Source organism: Cherax quadricarinatus, chromosome 30, assembly GCF_038502225.1.
Source record: "Cherax quadricarinatus isolate ZL_2023a chromosome 30, ASM3850222v1, whole genome shotgun sequence".
Taxonomy (NCBI): Eukaryota; Metazoa; Arthropoda; class Malacostraca; order Decapoda; family Parastacidae; genus Cherax; species Cherax quadricarinatus.
Genome location: NC_091321.1, coordinates 30,016,381 through 30,037,937, shown reverse-complemented (window position 1 = coordinate 30,037,937; position 21,557 = coordinate 30,016,381). Strand labels below are relative to the sequence as shown.

General features: G+C 46.9%; 1 non-coding gene across 1 annotated transcript; it reads left to right on the top strand.

Moving 5' to 3' along the window:
• Positions 1-19,923: 19,923 nt before the first annotated feature.
• Positions 19,924-20,086, top strand: LOC138853457 (U1 spliceosomal RNA). Its single transcript, XR_011392636.1, has one exon. It is a non-coding gene; the product is annotated as a U1 spliceosomal RNA (small nuclear RNA).
• The last annotated feature ends 1,471 nt before the right edge of the window (positions 20,087-21,557 follow it).

Genomic DNA, 21,557 nt, shown 5'->3' with positions numbered 1-21,557 from the left:
TGGCTTTTCCTCATTAAATATACCCAAGTGTTACACACGTGTCTAATTTATCAACATGTTGGTTCTCTGAACCATTTGTCTACAAGGCAAAATATAACATAAAATATTATTTAATGTCTTTATATGGAGCATAAGACTGTTTGAGAGGCAAACTGAAAAGTGGCGAAATTACATGTAAAAGATGTAAATAAATCCCATGGATTTTAAGAACTTTTTCTGTTTCAGGACATTCGGAAAGTTCGCATAATTTAGTTGAAGTTGGAGTTCCGTGAATGCTAAAAAGTGGTTAATGGAGTTAAATCCGAAAAAGTACAAGGTAATGAAACTTGGATTGGACAGTGAAAAATCAAGATCCAAATTATATACTTAAGATAAAAGGGAAGAACTTACTACAAGCTAACTCTGAGAAAGATTTCTGATTAATGTTCAAATAGAACAGATCTCGAGGTGTGCCGTCAGATACCGCAACAAAATTTTAATAGATACTGTACATAACTTACACTACTTATAAAAAAAAAGTAGCACCAACACAGAGTTCACCTTCGAGGAAAATGTTCAGAAGGTCAAGAGATTTACAGCAAGACTGGTTCCTGAACTGGAAGGGTTGAACTGTGAGAAGTAGTTCAATAAATTTAACCTTACAACCTTGGAACAGAGAAGGACCAGAGGAAATGTGTTAACAACGACCAAGATAATTAGAGAATCCGATAGACCATATAGGGATAGACTGTTTAAAATGACAGGCATAGGGGTGAAAATTAAGTCAATAAGACTTATAGCTCGATTGGTAGCGCACTCGGCTCACACACTGATGTCCGGGGTTCGATCCCCGGTACGGGAGGAAACATTAGGACGTGTTTCCTTAAGACGCTTGCTGTCTGTTCACCTATCAATAAAATAGGTACCTGGGTATTAGTCGACTGATGTGGATCGCATCCTGGGGACAAAACTGACCTATTTTCCCCGAAATGCTCTGCATAAAAAGGGACTTTCTGTATAGCAGTATGTCACTGATGTCAGCTAGGTCTGTATACCTTGTATATGTACTTGTAGAAATAAAGTATTATTATTATTGTGTGGAATGAACTAGATGCGGAGGCGAAGGAATACTTGATAGTGTCAATAGTGTATAAAGCTAATAAGCAAAGATGATTGACCTCATCGCTCTAGGGCCGTGAGGTTGTGCTGCGCCTTGCTCCTGCATTCGTCACTCAGCCTTGGTGGAGGACGGACGTTGGCAGTTGAGCTAGCACCTGTTGGTAGCACTGAGTGATTTTCACAAGATGGCGCAGGCTATCAGGCGGAGAATCAACACTGTGTGTATTGAGGTGTTGAAAGGAGCAGTATATCAAACCAATGCCTCTGTTATGCTGCCTGCTATACTACGGGATACCTACTGCATCAGCAAAGACGATCTGTATGGTATTGCCTTAAATGGAGCAACAAGGATATTTGTGAAATTTGTGACGGCTGCGACTTATGACAAGATGGTGGAAAAATACCAAGACGTGTGTATGACGGTTAATCCTGGTCTGGAAGTACGCATGAGGGACGTATCCAAGTATTATACTTGGGTAAAGTTACGGAATGTCCCATTTGAAGCGGATGAAGAAGATATAAAAGCAACATTCAACGAGTATGGTGTTATACATCAGGCAACAGTTGGAAGGTGGTCTGATAATATGTATGGTGGACTGCGTGAGGGCTCCTTTACCCTCAAAATGTCTTTGCGCAAATCTATACCATCATATGTGACTCTGAGTGACTTTAGAATACAGGTATATGTAACATATGCGGGGCAAAGACGAACCTGTAGACTATGTGGAGCCTTTGATCATATAGCAGCAATGTGTCCTCGTCGATCAACACCTGAGAAAAATGGAGAGGGAAAAGGTGTGTGGAAGGAGAGAGAAGTGACGACCCAGTCTACAGGGGAGCATCTTCAAGATCAGAGAACATGGAGTGAAATCGTGGAAGACAATCCGGAAGAATGTGTAACATTACCGGAGGTGTCTCAGGTTATTGAGAATATGCGTTTGGAGGATGAGGTGAGAAGAGAGGATTTGGGTAGTCAGGTTACGGCTACTATAGATAATGTTATTCAAGAATTCTTAGGTAATCAGAATGAGGGCGAGACACTAAGCATGGTGTCAGAAGGGAAACTTATAGGTGAGGAAGGAATTGAAGAGGTGAGTAATGTGGGTGTTGGGGATAAGCAATTAAACAGGATTAGTGAGGTTGTGGTTGAAGTACACAACGTAGATTGTGGAGATGAGGGAATGCGCATAGTAGAGGCATCACGTAAGAGAGAGGCAGGGGCTTCTGATAGTGATGATGTCCTCACACCAGCGCAACGAACTGGTAAGAAACTATCAGTGGATGTTAAAAAAAAAATAACAGGGGGGGGAGGAAAGGGGCAGAGGAAAGGTGAGGCAAAAAATGGACAATGCGATCAGAATGTTCAGCAAAAACGTAAGGAAAGGCAAGGATATCGGTCGATTGGTAAGCCCCCGATAGCATTTTTAAGTGTCTAACCTTAAATGTTAACGGCCTAAGGGCTGATGTAAAGCGTAAGATATTTAGTGTTTTTTTAAAGAGACTTGGCATACAAGTAGTATTTTTACAAGAGCATAATTTCAGGTATGGAAGGGATTTGTCGGTAGATGGATATAAAGTTTATGCTGGGTATACTGGGAAGCTTAAGGGAGGTGCTGCAGTTTTAATAGCTGAGACCAGTCCGTTCCAATTGTTACATTGGGAAGAAGGGGGAGATGGGAGAGTAGCGAGGGTGGATGGGACATGGGGTGGGGTACGTGTGTGTTTTGTGAGTGTATACATGCCGGCGGACAGTAATAGACGTGTTAAAGAGGAATTTGTAAGGGACACACTAATTTATCATATGCGGGGTTTACCTGTTTATTCATTATTTGGAGGGGATTGGAATAGTGTGATACGTAGAAAAGATGTGGAGCCGAGGGATGCAGGGTGTGTTCTGGGGGTTCTACGAGATGTTTTAGGGGGAGTTGGCTTAACGGATGTTGTGAGGGGGGAGGGGTGGAACGTGGAGCATACATATGTGAGGAGAGGATACGCGGCACGACTAGATCGTATTTATGCTTCTCCCGGGTTACAGGTGGCTACTACAGAAACTATAAATGTAGTGTTTTCAGATCATAGAGGAGTGGTCGTGGATGTGGGATGGGGAGGTTTACCAAAGCGTTACATGAGTTATTGGAAACTTAATGTGAGATTGTTAGACGAGCAGGAAGACGGTGATAGTTTTGTTGAGTGGTGGACAAAGGAGTGGAACAAGGGGAGAAAAGGAGGTGATATCCTACGATGGTGGGAGGATTATGCCAAACCAGGAATCAAAAATTTTTATATGAGGAAAGGAAAGGAGGTAAGTCAATGGAAATATGGCTTACAGAGATATTTGGAAGGGCTGCTGAAACAGTGCTATGAAGGTTTTAGTGGGGTTTATCCAGTACAAGAGATTGAGGGCATCAAAGCGCAATTAATGGAAATGCAGAATGCAAGATTTGATGGTGAGAGAATGAGAGGTGGATTGGAAGATGTTTTATGGGGAGATAAGCCATCAGCCTGTGTTTTGCGGCGATTAAAGACGCGACAGAAGACAATGACTATGATGAATTTGGACGTACATACGGATGTGGGAGGGTATACGACGGGACAGAGGTTAGTAACTACGGAAAGTATGAGTGGTTATGCTGATAAGTGGTTTGAGATATATATGAGAGGGGGAAACAGAAAGATAGCGGATATGAAGATTTTAGAGAAGGGGATACAGAGCAACCTAGAGTCAGCAGATAGAGCGATGATAGAAGGGCCTATAGATGAAGAGGAAGTGTGGACGGCATTAAAAGGGATGAGTGTCGGGAAAGCACCTGGGATAGATGGAATCCCAAATGAATTTTATTTGAGCAACTGGGATGTAATGAAGGAATTCTTGGTGCAGTTGATGAATGTAATGAAGGATAAGGGAAGCATGAGTCTAACACAAAGGACAGGTGTAGTAGTTATGGTTCCAAAGGGGGAAGTACAGAATAGCATCCTAGATTATAGAGGTTTATCATTAATGTGCGGGGATTATAAATTGTTTGCCAGGGTGTTAGGTAATAGATTGCGTAAAGTAATTGGGAAGGTTATAGAAGGGGGACAGATGGGTGTGCCAGGGAGAACAATGTTTAGTGGGCATGGGAGGATAAAAGGTTATATAGAGGAGCGTAGGATGGATGGTGGAGGTGTTCTTGCGTTGGATTGGAAGGCGGCTTATGATTGTGTAGAGAGAGAGACATTATGGATGATTATGAGGAAGATTGGGTTTGGTGAGGAAATCGTGCAGTGGGCGGAAACTTTATATAGAGGTGCAGAAATACGAGTGCAAATTAATGGAAGGGTGGGGAAGATGGTTAGTATGGGTAGGGGGCTGAGGCAGGGATGCCCCATGTCTCAGATCCTATTTGCATGTCTGCAAGACCCATTATATAGGTTGATAAATGTTGGTGTAAGTGAGGGAGAGGTAAGAGTTAGGGGTGCTACGGGTATAGTTGGCAATGTAGATGACACGACGGTCTTAGTGGGGGGAGAGGAGGGGTTAAAGAATGTAAGTAGAATTGTTGAAATATTTAGTGGAGCAACAGGTATGAATGTTAATAGTGAGAAGTCGAAATTACTGGAGGTGGGGTCATGGGTGGGAGGGGAACTGGGAAAAAAGTTTGGATGGCAGGTAGTAGAGCAGTTAAAAATTTGTGGAGTATTGTACAGAGGGGCAGCGCAGGAGACTCGAGAGGCAAATTCTAAAAGGGTAGTGCAAAGAGTATTGCTTAGGTTAGGGGGAATAAGAACGAGTGGTTTAACTATACAACAGAGAGTCATTGTAGTTAATACACTCATTTATCCTAAATTGTGGCACGTGGCTGTGGTGTACCCATTGATGGCGAAAGATGTGCGGCAAGTGCAAAGGAAAGTACTGAATTTTATATGGGGATATGGTTGTCATTGGCTGAGGCAAACGGTTGTAATGACACCGCTGGCAAAAGGGGGATTAGGTTTAATTCCTTTGGGTAGCAGACTGAAGAGCATGTACGTGAAGCATTGTTATCTGAGATTGGGCGGGGAACGTGGTGTCAGAGTGAGAAAAGTGATGGAAGATGTGAGGCGGTGGTGGGGGGGTAGGGAATTAGAGGAGTGTATGAGTATGTTGAGATACTTATTACAGGTAAGAAATCCGGAAAATGTAACGGCGTGTGTTTTGGGGAGGTTGGAAAGGGTTCAAGAGGTGTTGGAAGGGGAGACAGTTTTTCCATTATATAATTGGACACGAATCTGGGGAGACTTCAGTAAGTTACGGGTGAAGTCAAGGGTGAAGGAAACTATGTATAGGTTTTTACATGGGATTTTGCCAACTAAAGTACGACTGTATCAGATGGGAATTTTGAAGTCTCAATGTTGTGTTTTGTGTGGGGGGGAGGAAACAGCATATCATGTGGTGTATTTCTGTGAGCAGATCGAGCGGGCACGTCTATGGTTACGAAGAGTGTTGGATATGGTGGGAGGGAGTGGGTTAGTGGTATTAAGGGCACTGAGTTTGGATATAGAGGGAGTGGGAGATAGTGTGAGGAGGGCCGTCATGTATTTAGTGGTAGATTATGTCTATATATCGTGGGTGATGAGGGAAGTGGGGGGGGAGGAACGAATAAGGGCTTTAGCAGGACACTTCTATAGAACAAAGTGTATAAATGAGGTAGTGTATGGATGTAGATGGGCCAGAGATTTTCCGGTATCGTATAGAGGTATGACTGTGAGAGGGTTGCGCGCATTAGTGTCGTAATGGCTGGGTGGACTGGTCTCTGTAAAAGGGGGGAGGGTAAAATGATTTATATGGATATAGAATATCATGATTATTAAGCATAGTTTCCTGAGAAGCAAGAGGCGGCTTACCAATCGATTAGGGGCTATAATGTTGTATTATTAACCATAGTGCGTGAAAGAGCAAGTCTAAAAATGGCTCTGAAACATGTCATTAAACATCTTGAATTTGTTGAAACAAGACAATACGTGTTTAATAATATACATTCTTGGTATATGTAATACAAGTGTGTATTTCAATATCCAGTGTACAGTTATCATATTGTTTGACATTGTTCACTATAGTAAAGCAGTGTTATTATACAAATATTGTCATAAAGTATAATAGTTGTCAGTATTTTAAAAAGTTCATTGAATAGTTTTAAGATGTTGTGGAGTTTGTTTCATGTTGGCTCATAGATAAACGTGTAAGTGTATTGCGCATATGTAATTTCATTTAGTTCTGTGGAGGACCAGCTAAGGCGTCTTTTCTTTATTAACGCATAGTAATGTTTTAAACTAAAAATGAGAATGTATGGAGTATATAATACTGTTAAAGTACATGTTCATCATTGTGGCTTAGCGCAACTTTTTGAGTGTAATAATAACAATTACGTAAATGTTGGGGGGGGGGGGGGGGGGGTGAGTCACTAATAGTGTAAGTGTAAATTTTTTTAAAAAAAAAAAAAAAAATAAGCAAAGAACCAGTAAATGCCGGCTGATTTAATGTTAAGGAGGAAGGTCAGGAGGATCGTCTCGCCATTCACAAACAACTCGGTGAATATAAACAGCATTAGAGATAAACGTGACCAAGTGAGGTGTGCGTGATGCAGCTGGTTGTGTGGTGACCTGAGACGTCAGTGAGGGTGGTGATAGCTAATAATGTTGTATCCGTGACGGTCAAAGAGAAGCAGAATAAAACGAGTTATTGATGTTTATTGATTTACTAAATCGCTAGTGCTCACTGTATTAAATTTATTAAATTGGTTTTGTACGCTTTGTACATGCATTTGTGTGTGGTGGAGGATCTCCATCCTAAGTGTGTGTGTTTACCTGTCTTAAGTATCTATCTTTGTGGATTTCATTATTTGCATTTATCCAGGTTGCACCCAACAACAGCCAACTAATACTCAAGTACCTATTTACTGTTAAGTAAACAGAGACAACAGGTGCATGGAGATTTGCTCACACTTCTCGTTCTGCTCTGTAAATGATCCCAGACTATTTCATTGTGAACATTTTCCTCATACTATTGAGTCAAAGAAGTAATATAAGGCAGAATATAGCAGGCATCGTTAATGTCTGGTGGGATAAAAAGTGATAATGCCAGTGGTTGTGACTCGCCAAACGATAGAAAACCAAGGGACGAGTATTAAGAAGATAAGAATGATTCACGAAGTAGAAATAGTGTGAGTGAGAAAGAGGAAGAATAATCAACACTATACTACTACTACTACTACTACTACTACTACTACTACTACTACTACTACTACTACTACAGGATATCAGGCGAGTTCATAACTAAGCTAAAGACAGACCTCAGCAGCTTGCAGCTACATTCAACTAGTGACTTCTAGACTTCAACCCAAACAAAAACAAGGTCAGGCAGTTTAAGAAAGGTAAGATCAGATACACAGTACAGCATGGAAATAGAAAAACTACATATATCAAAAAGTGAAAAGAACCTGGGGATGACGCCAAACACTTCATAAGAATTACACAAACTGAAACGTCAGCATCATACGGAGGACTTGCAGACCTCAGACAGCCTTCAAGAACGTGAACAAGAAATCTTTCAGAACTTTATACATATTAGGTTATTGAGTACACAGCCCCAGCAATGAGCCCACTCTTGGTCATGCACATGCAGAAGCTACAAACGGTCCATATATTCGCAACCAGATCAGGAATGCACTGAGAAAAGGTAGGACTAAACCTGGCGATCTTGGCAGGAGGACAAGTGAAGACATTTAGTGCAAACAAAACAGAAATCCATAGTACAGAGAGTGATAAAATGTTTGAATTAAATGGACCATGATCAAGAGGACACAGGTGGAAGCTGAAGACATAAATGAGTCTTTGGTATGTAAGGAAGTGTGTGTATAGCCTCGTGGTGGTTGACAGAGTCACTGACGAAGAATAGGAGTAGATGCAATAAAATCCAAGCGTCTAGAAATCATTGATGCCGATCAAAGCATTTTAGGGAGACGGGGGCCAGGAGCAGTGTCTCGACCCCCTTTTCTCCCGCAAACACAACTCTATCTTTACAAGCACGCATGCGTACACAAGCTCGCACACGCATGCACGCGCACACACCCACAGAGTTGTCGGGAAGTGATGTAGTGGAGGTAGGATCCATACATAGCTCGTGGAGCAGCCATGAGGGGAATTACCAATACTCCCTTAGATGTCTTGAAGAGGGAGCTGGCAGATACCTAAAATCAGTACCGGATCAGCAGGGCTGTGGTTCCTACGTTGGACTACGTGCGACTAGCAGTAACAGCCTCGTTGATCAAGCCCTGATCCACCGGGAGGCCTGGTCATGGACTGGGCCCCAGGGGCATTGATCCCCGAATACTCTCCAGGTAGACTCTACGTAGGGAGAGAGTGGACCTAGTAGCGCCCAGTGAAGAGGTGGGGCCAGGAGCTATGAATCGACCCATGTAACCAAAATTAGGAGAGTACACACACACACAATACCCGTGACGGGGGCCATGATGCCGCCAATAAACGGCGGATTTCGCGCGTCTTTTGTCGCGGGAAGGCGTGGCATGGCGGGTAACAACAATGGTGGACGTGAGGGACCAGGATCCTGCTAAGATTAAAGTCGCTTGTTGACATTCCTGACCGCAAGTCGAGTGCTAGGAGACCAGCTCTCCAGACCACCACCAGTAGGACAAGACCACTGACACCACCACCGCCGAGAGACCACTGACACCACCACCACCGAGAGACCACTGACACCACCACCACCGAGAGACCACTGACACCACCACCACCGAGAGACCACTGACACCACCACCACCGAGAGACCACTGACACCACCACCACCGAGAGACCACTGACACCACCACCACCAAGAGACCACTGACACCACCACCAAGAGACCACTGACACCACCACCACCGAGAGACCACTGACACCACCACCACAGACCACTGACACCACCACCACAGACCCCACACCCCACCACCACGACCACTGAGAGACCACTGACACCACCACCACCACCGAGAGACCACTGACACCACCACCACCGAGAGACCACTGACACCACCACCACCGAGAGACCACTGACACCACCACCACCGAGAGACCACTGACACCACCACCACCGAGAGACCACTGACACCACCACCACCAAGAGACCACTGACACCACCACCAAGAGACCACTGACACCACCACCACCGAGAGACCACTGACACCACCACCACAGACCACTGACACCACCACCACAGACAACTGACACCACCACCACTACCACTGAGAGACCACTGACACCACCACCACCACCACCACCGAGAGACCACTGACACCACCACCACCACCACCACCACCACCGAGAGACCACTGACACCACCACCACCGAGAGACCACTGACACAACCACCACCACTACCACCGAGAGACCACTGACACCACCACCACCACCGAGAGACCACTGACACCACCACCACCACCAAGAGACCACTGACACCACCACCGAGAGACCACTGACACCACCACCGAGAGACCACTGACACCACCACCGAGAGACCACTGACACCACCACCGAGAGACCACTGACACCACCACCGAGAGACCACTGACACCACCACCGAGACACCACTGACACCACCACCGAGACACCACTGACACCACCACCGAGACACCACTGACACCACCACCGAGACACCACTGACACCACCACCGAGAGACCACTGACACCACCACAGAGAGACCACTGACACCACCACAGAGAGACCACTGACACCACCACAGAGAGACCACTGACACCACCACAGAGACCACTGACACCACCACCGAGAGACCACTGACACCACCACCGAGAGACCACTGACACCACCACCGAGAGACCACTGACACCACCACCGAGAGACCACTGACACCACCACCGAGAGACCACTGACACCACCACCGAGAGACCACTGACACCACCACCGAGAGACCACTGACACCACCACCGAGAGACCACTGACACCACCACCGAGAGACCACTGACACCACCACCGAGAGACCACTGACACCACCACCGAGAGACCACTGACACCACCACCGAGAGACCACTGACACCACCACCGAGAGACCACTGACACCACCACCGAGAGACCTCTGACACCACCACCGAGAGACCACTGACACCACCACCGAGAGACCACTGACACCACCACCGAGAGACCACTGACACCACCACCGAGAGACCACTGACACCACCACCGAGAGACCACTGACACCACCACCGAGAGACCACTGACACCACCACCACCACCACCGAGAGACCACTGACACCACCACCACCACCGAGAGACCACTGACACCACCACCACCACCGAGAGACCACTGACACCACCACCACCGAGAGACCACTGGCACCACCACCACCGAGAGACCACTGGCACCACCACCACCGAGAGACCACTGACACCACCACCACCGAGAGACCACCACCACCGACAGACCACTGACACCACCATCACCGAGAGACCACTGACACCACCACCACCGAGAGACCACTGACATCACCACCACCGAGAGACCACTGACACCACCACCACCGAGAGACCACTGACACCCCCACCACCACTGAGAGACCACTGACACCACCACCAAGAGACCACTGACACCACCACCGAGAGACCACTGACACCTGAAAGTCGCTTGTTGACATTCCTGACCGCAAGTCAGGAGACCAGCTCTCCAGACCACCACCACTAGGACAAGACCACTGACACCACCACCACAGACCACTGACACCACCACCACCGAGTCCACTGACACCACCACCACCACCACTGAGAGACCACTGACACCACCACCACCACCACCACCACTGAGTCCACTGACACCACCACCACCACTGAGAGACCACTGACACCACCACTACCACCGAGAGACCACTGACACCACCACTACCACCGAGAGACCACTGACCACCACCACCACCACCACCACCACCGAGAGACCACTGACACCACCGCTACCACCGAGAGGCCACTGACACCACCACCACCGAGAGACCACTGACACCACCACCACCGAGAGACCACTGACACCACCACCACCGAGAGACCACTGACACCACCACCACCGAGAGACCACTGACACCACCACCACCACCGAGAGGCCACTGACACCACCACCGAGAGACCACTGACACCACCACCACCGAGAGACCAGACACCACTACCGAGACCACTGACAAAATCAACACCACTACTGAGACAGGCTACTGACACTACCACCAACCATCACCAATACCGAGACAAACCATTTACACCACCACTACAACAGACCACTGACACTATCACCACTGGGACAGACCTGGTTTATCTTGTGTTGGAGAGCAGGAATGTTGAAGCGTCATGGAGTTGTGGAAAAATAAACAAATGCAGTATAATGCGATCCTTTGACGACATTTCGCCCACACAGTGGGCTTTTTCGGGTCACGAACAGATCAACTACCTACCTCTAAGCGTCTCTGCAGTAAAGACGCCCTCAGCAATTATGCTGAGACAAGCATGGCACTGGCAGAGGGATGCACATGTGCAGTGTATTTCATAGATGGTTCTCTCGACCCTGACAGGAAGAGAGCAGCAGCTGGACTGTACCACAATGGTCACACACAAGGCTGGCGACTCCCTGACCACTGCACGATCCTTCAAGCTGAGCTGGTGGCGATTCAGCAGGCATTGTCACATGCCCTACGACATCGACTCCGACCTGTCATACATGTTGATTCCACCTCTGCAATCAATGCCCTTTCCCATCCTCAACCACAGGACAATGTTCACCTCATCACATCGATTCTGTTCACAATGACAGCCTTAGAAGTTCAGGGTAACAGATCGACATTAAACTGGATCTCCAGCCATGCTGACATCCGGGGAAATGAGGCGGCAGATGATGCAGCCAAGGCAGCCACAGATTATTTACATGTTGGGATTATTGTCCCCATCAGCCTATGCCAGATCAAACTGGTGGCCGCCAGAACAATGAAACTTATGGAGGAGGTCCTAGGTGATACCCCATCTCAACAGTGGTACCGAGCAGCGACTCGGGGAGAACCCCCTCCATATGATAGAAGCTGGTCCAGAGCGCAGTGTATCGCCATCCATCGGCTTCGTTTGGGCTCTCCCACAGGCAAGATGATAGTAGACTAGGCAGAGGAGATGTGCCAGTACTGCCAGTTGTCCAGCGCCCCCTAACGCACTATCTCCTGGAGTGCCAAGCTACTGAGACACTCCACAGGCAACTGGCACTGATGTCCCCTCCCGAAGAAGACCCAGAAAGGACTGCAGCTACACTAGTGTACCATGGAGTCAAGGAACCAGACAAGATGTCGCCCATGATAACGACATATCCTCTTCCTCGCTAGTGTCCACGGTGCTTGAGCAGCATACGTTGCAACATTGCAGAACCCCTTCTCCTTCGGGAGCCAGAGACGGGTCATCGCAAGATTAAGACCCTTGCCAGGACTCCGGTTTTGGCGAACATTATACATACATACATGCCTATGATCCAGCGTGAGAATGTGTCTAGTGTCATACAGAGACGAGAGGTACAGCAGTCAGAGTACCCCATCTCAGGACATTACTGGACATTCAGCTCTATCATCACAAGATCAGACACAGCACATCACCAAGATAAGAGCAGACGATCATCAAGTGTGTGTCTCTACTTCACACGTACTTGCCTAGCTGAGTATTATCACATCGTGGCGATGCCTTCGATGTCTTCCACCTCCCTCTCCCCTCCCACATCCCCTCTTCTGCCCACAACTGCCTCTACCCCGTCTACTCCTGCCTCTAAGGCCTATCCTGCCTCTGCCTCTTCCAAACCCAATTCTTTTTCGCTAAACCTCAAATACTCTAATTCTGATCATGCCACTCTCTGGCCTGAAAATGAATTATACCAGATCACTAATGCACCACAACTTACAGTCTTTAAAACCAACTCAGGCTTCAAACTTCTCGACAGACATTGCTACGAAACATACACCTCACCCTTGACCAGACAAACTTCTAAACGCCGACTTCACCATTATTTGGACTCCTGAGCACCGTGTCAAAAGCTCAGTCATTGCTAAACACGTAGACTATTCTCTCCTGACTGCCTATGATACAAAGAAAACTTCATAAAAGACATTAGTACCAAGAGCAAAGTCTCTGTTGACGACATTTACAGACCTGAAAACTACCATCCTCAATATACGCTGTTCAACTCCTTCTGACGCCTCTACTCTCTTCAACCAAGGAATCCTTGCCAAAACTATCTGCATTCCTCCAAACACTCTTCACTCCGAACTTCCACCCCATCACACAATGCTACAAATTCGGCCACGACAAAAACACATGCACATCCACACAAATCTGCCCCTGATGTTCTAACTGTGGCGGGTCACACACTGCAGTTACAAATTCCTGCCCCTCTAGAAAAGACATTCTCTCCTCCCTCCCCAACCACATCCCTGCACCTCCCTCCCCCACCCCCACTGCCTGGGCTGCTCCACGCACTTGGTCTACCTCTTCTTACACCAACATAGACTACAAGCACCTCTCCATCTACACCTGCAGTAGACTACAAAACTAACTGTCAACTCGCTACTGCTGCCCACTCTGCGATGGTAATCTCTCAAACTTACCAATTAGGTTACTCACATGTCCTTAACCAAATCTTGTCTGCTAACAATCTTCCCTCGCTAATTATTCCTCCTTCCTACTTCTCTTCTAAGTCCCCTACCACCTCTCCCTCCCTCTTTCCCACCCCACCAGCTCTCCTCCTCTATCCCTCTTCACCACATCTACCCCTCCCACCAACACCCCTACTGCTGCTGCTACGACCACCCCTAGCCCACCTCTTTACCCTCTTCCTCATCCCTCACCAAAGCTTCCACTTCCTTTGCACCCACCTTCGCCCACCCCTCTTCCACCACATCCAAGACTTCATCCAGGTCCAACTCCACCTCCTCCAGACGAAATCCACTCAGCCCTAAACCTGCCCCAACTTCTGACAGACAGACTAAAGAGCATAAAACCAGATCCACCTCTTTCTCTCCCTCCAGGAAAAAGGTACGTGACACCCACTAACACACATCCACCGATGGCACCACTATCATGGGCTTTAAACGTAACTCCTCTGACATTAACTTTGCTATGACGAAACCATTAAATCATGTTTAAGGTGATTCAGTTTAACGTACGTTCTTACTTTACAGTAAGACACCTCCTAGCCGAACTCTTTGAAGCAGAGGCCAGATATTGTTTTACTAAACAGTACCTGCCTCAAAGCCCCTCAATGTATCCGCCATGAGACTATGACACCAAAACTAAAAGACGGGTAGTTACTGGGTTCTGAGAGCCTACAGAATTTCCAGTCCGCAGTTCCTCGAAGAAGAACGCACATACATCACAAATTCATTTAGTTCACTACACTTTCCCCTACACTTCATACGTGACTGCAGGAAACGTGAGACACGTATCCTCAACAAGAGCAACACCAATCAAGTTGACGAAAAGCCTCCAAGTTACATCGTTTTACCAGTCAGCAACGTTGCCACTAATGTTTAAGAGCATATTAAATACCGACATATTGTCGGTATTGTATACCTTTCTTGCACAACGTAAGAACATAAGACCAGGACCCCGGAGGAAATGGTATAAAATACCGACACAATGGAAATATAAACACTTAAGCAGTTTGTTGACAACGTTTCGCCCACGCAGTGGGCTTTACTAAGTCACAAACATATCTGGTATAAACCTTGGTAATAAATACCGACAAGTTGTGATGAATGGTTTGAAAAACCGACAAGTTGAAGATTGAGACACTTATGCAGCATATGGGAATCTTTATTCAGGAAACGTTTCGCCACACAGTGGCTTCATCAGTCCAATACAAAGAGGAAGGCGTAAGGAGAGGAGGAGTATGAGGCAATCAGTCCCTCAGCCTGGAGTCGATGTGTTCAGTCCATCAATCTTGTAGAATGTACAGCATACGGCCGTAGACGTGGCTTATATACTGTAGTGAGGTGACGTGAAGCAGGCGGAGGCGGGGTCATAGTGGTACCATCCACTAGTCGAAGTAGGTCTTCGTCCAAAGGTTGAACAAGTGTTGAAGAATTCTTTGTAACAAGATCCCATGATGCTGCAGTGTCTGACAGTTGTGATGAATGGTCAGACACTGCAGCATCATGGGATCTTGTTACAAAGAATTCTTCAACACTTGTTCAACCTTTGGACGAAGACCTACTTCGACTAGTGGATGGTACCACTATGACCCCGCCTCCGCCTGCTTCACGTCACCTCACTACAGTATATAAGCCACGTCTACGGCCGTATGCTGTACATTCTACAAGATTGATGGACTGAACACATCGACTCCAGGCTGAGGGACTGATTACCTCATACTCCTCCTCTCCTTACGCCTTCCTCTTTGTATTGGACTGATGAAGCCACTGTGTGGCGAAACGTTTCCTGAATAAAGATTCCCATATGCTGCATAAGTGTCTCAATCTTCAACTTGTCGGTTTTTCAAACCATTCATCACAACTGTCAGACACTGCAGCATCATGGGATCTTGTTACAAAGAATTCTTCAACACTTATTCAACCTTTGGACGAAGACCTACTTCGACTAGTGGATGGTACCACTATGACCCCGCCTCCGCCTGCTTCACGTCACCTCACTACAGTATATAAGCCACGTCTACGGCCGTATGCTGTACATTCTACAAGATTGATGGACTGAACACATCGACTCCAGGCTGAGGGACTGATTACCTCATACTCCTCCTCTCCTTACGCCTTCCTCTTTGTATTGGACTGATGAAGCCACTGTGTGGCGAAACGTTTCCTGAATAAAGATTCCCATATGCTGCATAAGTGTCTCAATCTTCAACTTGTCGGTTTTTCAAACCATTCATCACAACTGTCAGACACTGCAGCATCATGGGATCTTGTTACAAAGAATTCTTCAACACTTGTTCAACCTTTGGACGAAGACCTACTTCGACTAGTGGATGGTACCACTATGACCCCGCCTCCGCCTGCTTCACGTCACCTCACTACAGTATATAAGCCACGTCTACGGCCGTATGCTGTACATTCTACAAGATTGATGGACTGAACACATCGACTCCAGGCTGAGGGACTGATTACCTCATACTCCTCCTCTCCTTACGCCTTCCTCTTTGTATTGGACTGATGAAGCCACTGTGTGGCGAAACGTTTCCTGAATAAAGATTCCCATATGCTGCATAAGTGTCTCAATCTTCAACCGACAAGTTTGTTTAGAAAGACACGTAAGCAAACACTATAACATATTTATTAGAAAACGTTTCGGTCCTGGGACCTTGATCACTTCTAACATAGAGGTAGAAAGACATTATATATATAGGCGGAGAGTGAGATGTGACGCACGTGACCTGAGGAATGTCATAAGAACATAAGAATGGAGGAACACTGTAGAAGGCCTACTGGCCCATGCGAGGCATGTCCTTATTAAAAAGAACCTCTACCTATGATGAGGACGGGTAGACGATGAAATCATGTGACTCCTGTGTTGTTGGGTTGGTGCTGCTTAAGTATCATGTATGCCAATGTTTTTGAAATTTTGTAGTTTCCAGTGTTGCGTTCTATAGTGTCTGTGACGGCGATTAGTGAGGCTTCTAGGCACCGTCGGCGTCTGAGGTCTGGTTCGGTGAGAACGAGTTGTGCCTCGTTCCAGTTCATCAAATGCCCCGTGGAGTCTCTGTGGAGGACACAGGCGTACCTTACATCGTCTCTGTTAGAGGCATTTCGATGCTCATTCAGGCGGACTGCAAGATCTCTGTCTGTCTCACCTACATATTTCTTGGGACAGAACCCACAAGGGATAGTGTAGACGCCTGCTGTAGAAGTTAGAGGTGTGGGGCTGCGTTTCGTAGTGAGGTCTTTGATAGATGTGTTTATGGTGGAAACGTTGATGTTACTCATAGCAAGTGCCCGGCGAGTATTCGTGGCAACATCGCCACATGGGAGTACTATGAACTGTTTAGGGGGCTGTTCCATGGGCGGTTTGTTGAGGATAGCTTGTGCCTTGAGTCTGCAATTTCGGATGAAGAAAGATGGGAACTGAAGACGTGTAAAGGCTTGTGTTATATAAGTGCATTCTTCTTCTAGAAAACAAGGGCTGGAGATGCGAAGAGCTCTCAAGAAGAAGCCAATGAGGACTCCTCTCTTAGTGCGGGTGTCTTGGTGTGAATAGAAGTGTATAAGATCGTCCTTGTTGGTAGGTTTTCTATACACTTTGTAGAGAAGTTTGTCACTGTCGGGAGATCTGCACAGTAGAACGTCGAGGAAAGGAAGTTTGCCATCATTTTCGAGTTCAAGTGTAAACTTTATTGATGGTTCAACTGCATTGATCTTGTTGAGAAGGGCCTGGATATTGAGACGTCTCGGATAGAAAACCAATATATCATCAACGTATCTTAGCCAGGTAACGGTGTTGGGAATGAGGGTGCTGAATTTCTCTGTCTCCAGGTTTTCCATGAAGAGGTTGGCAAGCACAGCACTGAGCGGGCTGCCCATTGGCATCCCAAAGCATTGTTTGTAACAGTTGTCCTGATACTTGAAGAAGTTGAAATTAAAACAAAGTTCCACTAGATTGATGAAATCTAGAAGAGGTAAAGGGAGGTCGTGGTTTTCAGTGAGCCTCTGTCTCAGAATGTTGATTGCAGCGTCAGTAGGAACGTTGGTAAAGAGGGCTGTGACATCGAAGGAAGCCATGCTTTTGTTTTTGACATTCAGGTTGGAAATTCGGGAGAGAAGGTCACCTGAGTGTTTGAGGTGGGCTTGACTGATGGTGCCCAGAAGTGCTGAAAGGTATTTGGCAAGGTGGCCGGCTAGTCTGTGTGGTGCGCTCCCTATGCCCGAAGTGATAGGCCGTAGTGGGATGCCAGGTTTGTGTGTCTTAGGAAGGCCATACAGGCGTGCTGGTTTCGGTTGACCTGGTAAAAGTTTAAGTAGTTTCTTGCTGCACTAAGAGAGGAGTCCTCGTTGGCTTCTTCTTGAGAGCTCTTCGCATCTCCAGCCCTTGTTTTCTAGAAGAAGAATGCACTTACATAACACAAGCCTTTACACGTCTTCAGTTCCCATCTTTCTTCATCCGAAATTGCAGACTCAAGGCACAAGCTATCCTCAACAAACCGCCCATGGAACAGCCCCCTAAACAGTTCATAGTACTCCCATGTGGCGATGTTGCCACGAATACTCGCCGGGCACTTGCTATGAGTATCAACGTTTCCACCATAAACACATCATCTATCAAAGACCTCACTACGAAACGCAGCCCCACACCTCTAACTTCTACAGCAGGCGTCTACACTATCCCTTGTGGGTTCTGTCCCAAGAAATATGTAGGTGAGACAGGCAGAGATCTTGCAGTCCGCCTGAATGAGCATCGAAATGCCTCTAACAGAGACGATGTAAGGTACGCCGTGTCCTCCACAGAGACTCCACGGGGCATTTGATGAACTGGAACGAGGCACAACTCGTTCTCACCGAACCAGACCTCAGACGCCGACGGTGCCTAGAAGCCTCACTAATCGCCGTCACCGACACTATAGAACGCAACACTGGAAACTACAAAATTTCAAAAAACATTGGCATACATGATACTTAAGCAGCACCAACCCAACAACACAGGAGTCACATGATTTCATCGTCTACCCGTCCTCATCATAGGTAGAGGTTGTTTTGATAAGGACCTGCCTCGCATGGGCCAGTAGGCCTTCTACAGTGTTCCTCCATTCTTATGTTCTTATGACATTCCTCAGGTCACGTGCGTCACATCTCACTCTCCGCCTATATATATAATGTCTTTCTACCTCTGTATGTTAGAAGTGATCAAGGTCCCAGGACCGAAACGTTTTCTAATAAATATGTTATAGTGTTTGCTTACGTGTCTTTCTAAACCAACAAACATATCTACCTGGGTGAAACATACGTGGCTATATACAGGATGGGAATGCTGGGTCAGGTGGAGAAAGGTGCACGTGACAATCTTAGGAGTAGAGTGAAGAAGTCTAAAAACTTGGGTAGCTTTGAAAAGAGATTGGGTAAGTACATGAGTGGATCTGCAGTGTTCCTCGATTCTTATGTTGACACATGTGCAACTCTTGGGTATCTTTATTGAGGAAACGTATCGCCACACAGCGGCTTCATCAGTCCATACAAAGGAGAATTGTGAAGAACAGGAGTAGTTTGAGGTAATCAGCCATAAATGAAATCGAAAGAAACCCAAAGTATTTCTTTTCTTATGCCAAATCAAAGTCGAGAACAACATCCAGTATTGGACCCCTACTTAAACAAGATGGGTCCTACACAGATGACAGCAAGGAAATGAGTGAGCTACTCAAGTCCCAATATGACTCAGTTTTTAGCAAGCCGCTAGCAAGACAGAGTCGAAGATCTAAATTAATTTATGAGAGAGCCACAGAATTTGGTAAACACAAGCCTATCTGATGTTATCTTGATGCCAAATGACTTCGAACAAGCGATAAATGACATGTCAATGCACTCTGCCCCAGGGCCAGACTCATGGAACTCCGTGTTCATCAAGAATTGCAAGAAGCCCCTATCACGTGCTTTTACCATCCTATGGAGAGGGAGCATGGACACGGGGGTTGTCCCACAGTTTCTAAAAACAACAGACATAGCCCCACTCCACAAAGGGGCCACTAAAGCAATAGCAAAGAACTACTGACCGACAGCACTAACATCCTATATCATAAAAATCTTTGAAAGGGTCCTAAGAAGCAATATCGCCACCCATCTAGATACCCATCAATTACACAACATACTTACCTGGCACAGGAAATACCATGATCATGAAGGTGGTTCTCCCAGGGTGAGGCTCACCATTGCACTCCGGTGGTGCTGACCCCTGCGATTAACCCAAATGTGGTTAACTCGAGTGAGAAATTTTTGTTAGCAGGGGATTGCATTCGCGCTATCCTCTTTTATATATTGTCCTCATCGCTCTCAGGCCGTGTGGACCTATTGCACAAACGCTCCTCAGTTACCTGACTGCAGTGGTGTGAGGTGGTGCTTGTCGTGCCTCTGCCGTCAAACCAGGAGAACTACCATCAGTCAACATGGCGTTTAGTCATAGACGCAGGATTAACACTGTCGGCATTGAGCTTCTCCGAGAGGCAATAACGCTAGTTTCAGCCCAAGTATTACTACCTAAAATCATCAGAGAGATGTATGGCATTCAGGATGGAGAGTTGTATGGGGTAGCCCTAAACGGAGCACGTAGAATTTTTGTGAAACTGCTCTCAGCAACGGTCTATGCATCGTTGGTCAACCGTTTTCAGGACGTAAGTCTTCATGCAACACCAGCTGTTCGTGTGAGGATGGTCGACGTATCCAGGCATTATACATGGATCAAACTGTGTAATGTCCCCTTTGAGGCTGATGAGACAGACATCAGAAGAGCTTTTGAGGAATATGGGACTGTTCATTAGTCCCAGCATGGTACGTGGGTGACGGGTGCCTATGCAGGTCTGCCGGAAGGCACTTTTAACCTAAAAATGACATTACGACACCCCATACCGTCCTACGTGTACCTACAAGAATTCAGGACACAGGTCATGGTTTCGTACGCCGGGCAAAGACGTACATGCCGACTATGTGGGGAATATGATCACATAGCGGCGGTTTGTGGGAAGCGGCAACGAGCTCCTGGCCCAGAGACGGAGGGAGCAGATGAGGATCAACGACGTGCAGGAGGGCGTGGTCGTCTATGGAGCGAGATAGTGGATGAGGCGCATAAGGCTGGGGTAGAGGGTGAGGCCCTTGACCAGTTACCTGGCCCAGAGACACTTCCAGAGGATAGAGACGAGCAGAAAGTACAGGAGGAAGTGTTGGAAATTGAGGAGGAATTAGCTGAGGTGCTGAAGTCCTTGTCACTGCCTGAGGAGGAGGCCACACCTGGGAAGGTGGTAGATGAAGAGTTGACGGCTGTGGTGAATCAACGACAGGAGAACTATATGGACGACGGGAGTGACAGCGTGACTGGGGTGTCACCGGGATCATTGAAACAGTGTACAGTGGAGGTTGAGGTACATTGTGAGGCATCCCCAGACCAAGCTATGGAGGAGGCGATTGTCACAAGAGGGCCGCTGCGTCGGATTCGGATGATGTCCTAACGCCAACACAGTGGCCTGGGAAGCAAAGATGGGCTGAGGGTGAAGGTAGTGGTGGCCACGACAGGAGGCACCGAAAGAAGGGGGGGGGAGAGAGGGAAGTGTGAAGGTGACAAGTGGAACCGTAAGTTCTGGTGCCCACTGGAAAAGTGAAAGAGAGGAGGCAGGGGTGGAAACTTTAATAGGCCTCCGGTGTATGACAGCAAATGTTAATGGTTTGTGTAATAGTGTAAAGAGAGAATGGTTTAGAATGTTTCTAGAGTGGATGTTGTGTTCCTTCAGG